Here is an 8781-nt window from a genome sequence, read left to right on the forward strand (position 1 = left end):
AATTAGGATATGATAAGGATATATATATATGGGGATAAGGAGAGATTTCTCCAGAACTTCTTCTTCTTCTTCATACAAGAAAGAGAGCCAAGAAAAGGAAGTTTTTTATTAGTTGATTATTTGTGATTTAAGTATGGGTTTGATCCTTAGGTGATATTTAAGCTTAAGGAAAGCTTAAGTTGTCTTATAATAAAAAGATGAAGAAGTTATGAGAGATTAAAGATAAGAGGTTTCTAAATGATTTTCTGAAAAAGAGTTGATAAAGGAATTTGGAAATGGAATTTGAATTTGAATTGTCATCAACTTAATTAAGAGATATTAAGTGATAAAATTGGATTTAGAACATCTTGGAAAATGGTATGATTATTGATTTCTATATGGAGAATAGGAATTTGAGATTTAAGATGTGATAAATGAATATAAATTGGTTTAAGTATGTGTACTTGAGTTAATAACGTAAATGGGAAGAAACATGAAGTGTAGAAGTTAAAAGAGTGAATTTTCGTGCAAATTGGAATTATGGGCTAGTGTGCATCGATACACATTCAACATGTACCGATGCATCAAGGGTAAACTTCCAGAAATTTCAGTGTGTATCAATGCACCCCTTAAAATGAAAACATCGAATGTAACTTGTATCGATACACTTAATATGTACGATGCACTACAGAGTGTACCGATGCCTACCTTAAATAAAAGATGTAATCACCTTTCTTTTAATCTAAGGAGTGAACAATTAGAGTATATCAATTAGAATACTAATATGGATCCATGTATTATTGTGTAGATATAGAACGTAATGTTGTTCTAGAACCATCGAAGAATTAAGATCGACCAGAGTAAGCAAGGCTAAGGTGAGTGCAATTTAATTTGTACTTATGTTATTGAATAAACAATGGTTTGCGATGAGCCAGTGATAGAGTTACTATGGTAAGAAGTGACTCCTAAAATGTTATATGATTGATGTGATTCTTATGTGTGCATGAGTACATAAAAATGGGTATATGTTATTATATATGTGACCATGATCGGTATGAACATATGTGAATAAGATATGGCATACATGTTTACATTAACATGAGAAATGATATAAGCTATATATACGATTTATATGATTACATGCACATGTGATACATGATATGATATGAGATAAATGTTTACATACATATGGTATGTGACAGAAGAATAAATATGTGATCATAAGAGCAATGATATGAATGCATGAAAATGAAGCATAATGATAGTGCCCATGTTATGATATGAGAGCTAGGGGTATAGTTGGCATGCCAAGAGTCAGGGTTACCTATGTTCTTCGGGACATATGACTGATTACCTATGTTCTTCGGGACATATGGACTAATTACCTATGTTCTTCAGGACATATGGACTGATTACTTATGTTCTTCGGGACATTGGACTGATTACCTATGTTCTTCGGAACATATGGACTGATCCTTCGGGATATCAATCGAGCTGTGACAGCATAATAGTGCACAACCTCAATGTACTCACATACCTTAAGTTCTCAGTAATGTATATGGGCTTACAAGAGGTATTAAAAGTGTTTTATTTATATGTTATCATGTTATTACTCTTTACACTGAAGTACATGTGACATGATTGAATGATTTGTTTATATGTTCATATTTATAGGAAATGCATTATTATTATTTTTATGCCTCACTAAGTCTATGACTTAGCGTGTAAGTGATTTACACGTAGGTACTGAGAAGCAGGAGGATCAAGCTAAGTTCAAGGAACAACATATATCGCTCAAAGATCATATTAAGTAAATTACACAGTATGTCTTGTTATGTAATAAATAGGTTGACATGTAAACAAAGTCGATAAATATGTATGCTCTGATCGAGTTTGGTAATGTTTTAAACATACTGATGTAAAAGAATACTTTTTGTTAATGAAAGTTTAAATTTTTACTCTTTTTTTATAAATGTACATGTTTTGAATAGTTGATGTGACATCTCAGATTCGTATTTGGGTCGAATAAGAGTTGAGGTGTTATTCTTCAAGGATTGTCTCAAGGTTGTTAGACCTTCTAATGAGTCAAGATCTGATACCAATTGTTGGGTTCGATGAAGTTCGATTGATCAACCGAAAATGTGCCAAGAGGGGTACTAAAATAAGTCAAGCTCTTGTACAATTGTTGGATAGTACCTGCGTTTACTTATTGTTTCATTTTAGTACCCCATTGTTAACTCTTTGTTTTTATTTTAGTACCTAAATTTTAGCGGCATACTAAAATGAAACAAAAGTAAACTTTAGGTATGGTTTTAAATTTTTTGAAAGTTTAGGTATTAAAGAATAAAAGTGATAGTTTGAGTACTAAATGTAGTTTACCCTATTTTATTATGGTGATATTTAGATAAAAATACATGACATTATATTTGACATTATAAAATGTTAGTTTGAGTACTAAACATGTAGTTTACTCTATTTTAATCATGGAATTATTTCTCCTTTTTGGGTTAGATGAGTCTTCTTCTGGCTTAAGTTTGATGCTTAAGAGGTGGGTTAGTAAGAAACTGCTAGATTAACAAAGAACGGAAGAGACTCGAAACCCAAAAATCTCGAGGTGAAGAAGTTCGGCGACGAGGTCAGTGGATGATCCAGATTCAAATGTTTCCATTTTAGCAATAGTAGATAGATATGATTGACATATAACTTATAGTTCGCCAACGAGGAACCCGGTTCCATCCGAAAAACTATTAGTGGTGTTTTTTTCGGTTTTAACCGAATTAATGATCGAACGAATTAGTTCGGTTAATTCGGTGGTCACCGAATTAGTTCGGTCGAGGAACGGTTAATAATTTTTTTAGAATTCGGTTAACGGTTTAATTCGGTTCGAAATCGATCAATTAATAATTTAGGATCCAATATTTAAACATAAATCAATAATTAATTAAAAAATCCATATAAAATTTTTTTTTATAATTATATTATTTAAATTAATTGTAATTTTTTTTAATTAAAAATATTCAATTTTTATATAATTTAGAAATTTTTAAAAAAATTCGGTTAATTCGAAAATTAACCGAATTAACGAAATGTATTCGGTTCGGTTAATATTTCAAAAAAAAGTTCGGTTCGGTTAACGATTAAAGAAAAAAAAAGTTCGATTAGTTCGGTTAATGAGTTAGGTTCGGTCGGCCACCGTTTTAACCGAATGAACACCCCTACAAACTATGTTGGGATTGGGAAAGATCATACTCTCTATGCCCTCAAGTAGGATTTTAAATAGCATTCGTGATTTTTGATCGTTCGCATTTATCACGATTGCGACATAACGGATGTCATTGCGGTATCGCGGTCGTGAATTTTTTAAATGTCGCACAACTTACCCTAAAATGACTAAATTAAATATTATTAAAATAAAATTATAAAATTTAAATTGCAGAAATTTAGATTACTGAAATTAAATTAAATTAAATAAATTAAAGTTTACATTTTAAACTAAGGATTAAATTATAAATTCTAAAAGTGGAAGAGATGCCAAATTAATATATCCTTTAAAATTATATTTTAAAATTTTAAAATAATAAATAAATAAATCAACTCCTTTTCCGACCTTTTTGTCTCCCCCGATTTCATTATCTGAAACAAAAAAATTTATGCTTTCACTCTCAACTCCCCCCTCCTCCTCTCCTCCTCCTCTCTCCTGACCTTTTTTTTAAAACAAAAAAAAATTACGGTTAAATTGAAATCACGATTGGAATAACGGTTGTTGCGTCCCTTTCGGAGCAATCACCGTTTTTGTTAAATTATGGGCGTGAAATTTCAAGATTGGTATGAATCCGTGACCCACCACAAAAATCATGAAAACTGGTTTCAGACGGCGGAGCTACCGCAATATCACGGCCATTATCACGTTTTCGGACTGCAATTTGATACCCTGCCCTCAAGGAAGGTTGTGTGAAATTTGAGACACATAAGCTTAGTGGGCGCAAATGGGTACATGTAGAGCTAAGGAAGGACATGTCCTTCACCTTCATTATGCAACGGCTGGTTCAGGAGAGCTGAAGACGGCCATATAAGAGTTGATCCATGGTTGTCTGTTTAGGCAATCAAGTTTGCAATTTCCATGGTGATCTTGGTCATTCAACTACCAATTGTATCCGAGGATTTCGGGAGATGCAAATTAAAAGGACCATGGGATTGCTCCCCAGTGTTCTGTTTACCACATAGTTCTTGTTTCAGTTTCTTTTTTGTTTCATCTCTTTTTAATGATTAACCTTTCAATGGTCTTTTAATGGAGTGGATTTATGGAGATGCAAGTGGTTTCTGTTGGAAATTTCTTTGTTGCCAAATGTTTGAATCACTAGATTTGGAATTCTCAATGCAAAAATACAGCTACTGCGTTTCTTGATTGCTACTAACAAAATGTAAACATAATATGCTGCAAGGGGACCTAACCTTTTACACTTTTACACTCTACATGATCCGATATGTGAGAATTGCCAATTACAATGAAAATTTTATGCTTGCTGTAACAATTGACTGCAAACAAGCTTTTTGAGTTTTGAATATACGAAAGAATCTTGCTGGATACAATCGGGACTTTCGATCTCTTCTTCATGGCTGAGCTCCACCAGAGATGCATCAGATTGGATCGCCTTCTGGCTGGTAGCTTCCCTTCTAATAGCTTTAAAGCTCAAAGGGTGCTCACTTAGAGAAAAACCTGTTGGGACACAAACACAATAGTTGAGCAGACAAAACAGTTGGGATTAACAGCCAACATTCTTTTCAGCTAGTTCTCGTCTAAAGATTCGGTGTCTTGTGTTTCTGGCTCGGGGAAAACTTCATTCGACAACCTTTTATGTGATGACGAGTGATCAATTCCCTCACTGCCATGAGAACCTACTCTACCTGACTGCCAAAAACCACTAAAACCCTCTCTGTTTTGGTGGCCTGGAATGGTGGCACTTTCCGATGTGCTCTTTCGCCAACTACCAAAGAAGGCAGAACTCCAACTGCCTAGACGATGTTGTTCGTAGCCTCCCAGAGCTGAAACTCTCCTCCCTTACAACTTTCAAAGGGTTTTCCAATGCTTTAAGAACATGTTTCATCAAGGGTCGTTTAGAAGGCTTCGGGTTAAGGCATGACCTCGCTACGATTGCCATGGCCCATACCTCCTCCAATAGATCTTCATCTACTATCAAGATGGATCCATGATCTTAGTCACCAATTCCTTTTCATATGTACTGATGCAAGGCAAGCTTTGGTCAAGCCACTCCTTTGTAGATGCATCTTCTGCTTTACCAAGCCAGGCTTGCCCGTTATAAGCTCAAGTAACACCTTCCCGAAACAGTACACATCATAAGCGCTATTAGTCGTAGAAGCCTGTCCATTTCCAAACATATGTATAAGAATTATAGTTTTTTACAACATGCAGCTGAAAAACAAAAATAAAAAACTACTGCTGTATCCCCTTTATAATTCAGAGATAATTCATCGTTCCATGTGCGAATTGGCGAGACTTAGCAGAGATATCAGATCCAATAATGGGACAAGTAATGGATGTCATCTTTGAGCATCTAAATACTTTACATCTCAGTCAAGTGAACCAATTCAAGCAAGGCCATCAATTCTAGCCCTTAGGATAAGAATGACAAATCAATGAAGTGAATCTCACAGATAATAACCTACTGTATTAAGCTTAACATGTTAACCAACGGTAACGCAGAGAAATTAAAGATGCTAAAGCCATGTGATCGAATTTTACGCACCTGAACCTGAAGCGGCTGGCTCGGAGGTCCTACACGTTACAGAAAGAAGAATTATACTTTACCGCAAAGATGTATACAATTAACAGAAAATGGAACTTTACAACATGCGTTAAGCTCTTTTAATACATTGCCTACTCCATTACTGCAATGACCTTGGAAAGAATTTGTTTTAGTATATGGTTTACAAAATTTACATATAAGAACATCCGCAATATCAATGTATCCCAATTCTACTTGATTTTAATTCACTAGGTTCTATCCCTTCATTCAAATTACCTACGTTGAAAGTAGCATGCATAGCAATTTGTACTGAATGCTTTCGTTGTAAGACAAAAGGCCAAGCAATCAAAATTTGCTACAAGTGACTTATATAACTTACTGTGATTTCCGGAGCAATCGTCTAAGAACATTTGGTGTGTATCTCCTTCGGACACGAACTTCACTCAAGCTTCCGAGTCTCACTTCGAATTTATCATCAAGAAGAATACTGCTTGCTTGAACATCCCTTCAACCACCAAAAGTAACATAGAAAACATTTAGGCTATTGAAAAAATCATAAAGGTGGTGAAAAGCTACACAAACAAGATGAACGGCTTAAAACGGAAGAAGGGCATGAGTAGCTCCAGTAGCAAAAGCATCGATTATTAACTATCATTATACTGAAAAGAGAATAATAGTGAAAAGCATGTTCCAGTATACCTGTGAACAAGGGAAGGGTTACACTCATGGTGCAAGTGGAATAGGCCTTCAGCAGCTCCAGTAGCTATTTTTAACCTGTAATCCAATCCAGTGATTGTAAGCTATTATCATCATCCGAATTGGTAGCCCTGTAAAAGGAATGGCTAAATCTCCATTTGGCATATATTTGTATACCAAAAGTTTGTCAGTTTCATGTTCCAAGCAGCGCCCCAAGAGCGGGACAAATCTGCTGTTAGAAAGCTTTTTAAACAAATCCAATTCCATCATGTAAGATTCTTTCTTGAAAGACTCAAATTGACCCTTTTGATGACCACTTGGACTCCACTTTCCAAGATACCGCGAAATAGGTCGCCTGAGTGACCTTGCTAATAAGATTTGTCTCGTCGAAATTATCAGTTGCTAGGAGCAACTGCTCGTATGAAATGGATCTCCAGAACCAGCTACGTTTGTAGGATCTTTTGGAAATTGAGGACCATCTCCTTCTGGAACAGGATCGACATCTGCACTCCCACTTGAGTTTCGATACCTTTATTACCTCTCAAGATGCGGACAAGCACAGAACCAAAATTACAATGAAACAAGTCCGCCCATTACTCCAGCCAAGATGAATATCAATCTCTTCCTGCTCTTTGAACTAGATTCTGCAGGAGGCGGCATTGCTTGGTCCGGTGCTCCAAAATTATCAAAACTTAGACCTCTTTCACTGTAAAACAGCCTACAATCCTCCAAACTCCTTTGTTTCACAGCCTGAAGGCATTCTTGTCGACACTAGCATGCTTTCGATGCCATTAACACCCTTGCCTTGAAAATAGTTGCTATAGAGATCAATGAACTTTAACATCCCAAGTGGAATTTCAAAGATCCATAAAAGAAATTTTTCGACAGATTGAACACGGCAGCCGTGGCAAAACTAGTATTAGAATGAAGGGCCGGAAAAGGACCTGTAAAATTGTTGCTTGATACATCAAAGGACTGAAGTTTAGGCATCGACCAAATTGCACCACTAAGATCACCATCAAGCTTATTCTTACTCAAATCCACAACTTGCAACTCAACAAGACTTGAAAACAAATCAATTGGCAGATGTCCTCGAGCTCATTACCCCCCATTCATCTTTCTTAAACTCCTTAACTTCTTTAATTCCTCGGCATTGAACCATACAAAGAATTCTACTAAGATCAAGCTCAACCAACCTGGAAAGGTTACCAAACTGACTAGGAATTGAACCGCAAGATTATTATCTGAAAGATTAAACACTTGAAGACCTTTTAAAGAGCCTAAACTAGGTGGAATTGACCCTGATAAGTAATTTGAGCAAGTTGAAGCCTTTCAATGTTTCCTAAAGACCCAAAGCTTGAAGGAATTGAACCAGTGAGCGAATTATTAGAAAGATCAAGAATTTTCAAATTCCTTAATTGTCCCAATGTAGCAGGAATTGAACCGGCAAGATTGTTATCATGAAGATGCAAAGAAGTCGACTCAAGTTACCGAGTGTACCTGGGATTGAACCGGAGAGATTACATGACCGGAGATCAGAACCTCGAGATAGCCAACCGGTTTCCGAACCAATCCGTATTGACCCGGGAAGTGGGAACCCGGAAGCATTGAAGGAAACTAACCGGGTCAAATGAACCAAAGGATCAACACTGAATCTGGGATGAGCCGTCCAACTCTGGTTCTTCTTAAACCGGAAACAGTGATGTTCGATACGGAGCGATTCGACATTCGACACCGAGCCACGGCGAGCAAGGGTCGGCCTTGATGGCCAATCTTTCCCTCGGAGACCTAAAGATGCGCGGAGATCCAGCATTGCCCGCCGTTCGATTGGAGAACTTATCCCAACTTTCTGAGCCACCGCGTATGGATTAAGAACAAGATTACAGCTAACAAGAAGACTGAAATGCACTTCTTGAGCTTCCATTGATAATGTGAAGCTGATTTTAACGAACTTCAATGGAGGCTAAGTCTCTGTCTCATCTTCTTCCTAAAAAAAAATTATTCACAATAATATAAAAAGTACAACGAAAAAATCTGTTAGGTTTCAATGTTTGACCATTACCATTACAATCAAAGGGAGCCCTCTCTCTTTCACTAATCTGTACATTATAATGTTCATAAAAAGATAATATATATATATATATATATATATATATTGTAAAAAATAATAATATTTTTCTTGGTCTTCGTAAATTCTTACCACAAATCACGAGCTTTGATACTGCATTCGACGTTGCTCCTTCGTTAAAGCCGATCCGGAATTAATAATTTAAACCGATAAAAGAAAATTGAATTCAACTTCATGTATGGAATCCAATCGAACACAACAAAACAACAACAA

General features: G+C 36.0%; 1 pseudogene; it reads right to left on the minus strand.

The window, feature by feature from the left end:
* Positions 1 to 4376: 4376 nt before the first annotated feature.
* On the minus strand, positions 4377 to 8781 carry LOC120156779 (annotated as a pseudogene).

This window comes from Hibiscus syriacus, unplaced genomic scaffold, assembly GCF_006381635.1.
Source record: "Hibiscus syriacus cultivar Baekdansim isolate YM2019G1 unplaced genomic scaffold, ASM638163v2 tig00002840_pilon, whole genome shotgun sequence".
In the NCBI taxonomy this organism is placed as follows: Eukaryota; Viridiplantae; Streptophyta; class Magnoliopsida; order Malvales; family Malvaceae; genus Hibiscus; species Hibiscus syriacus.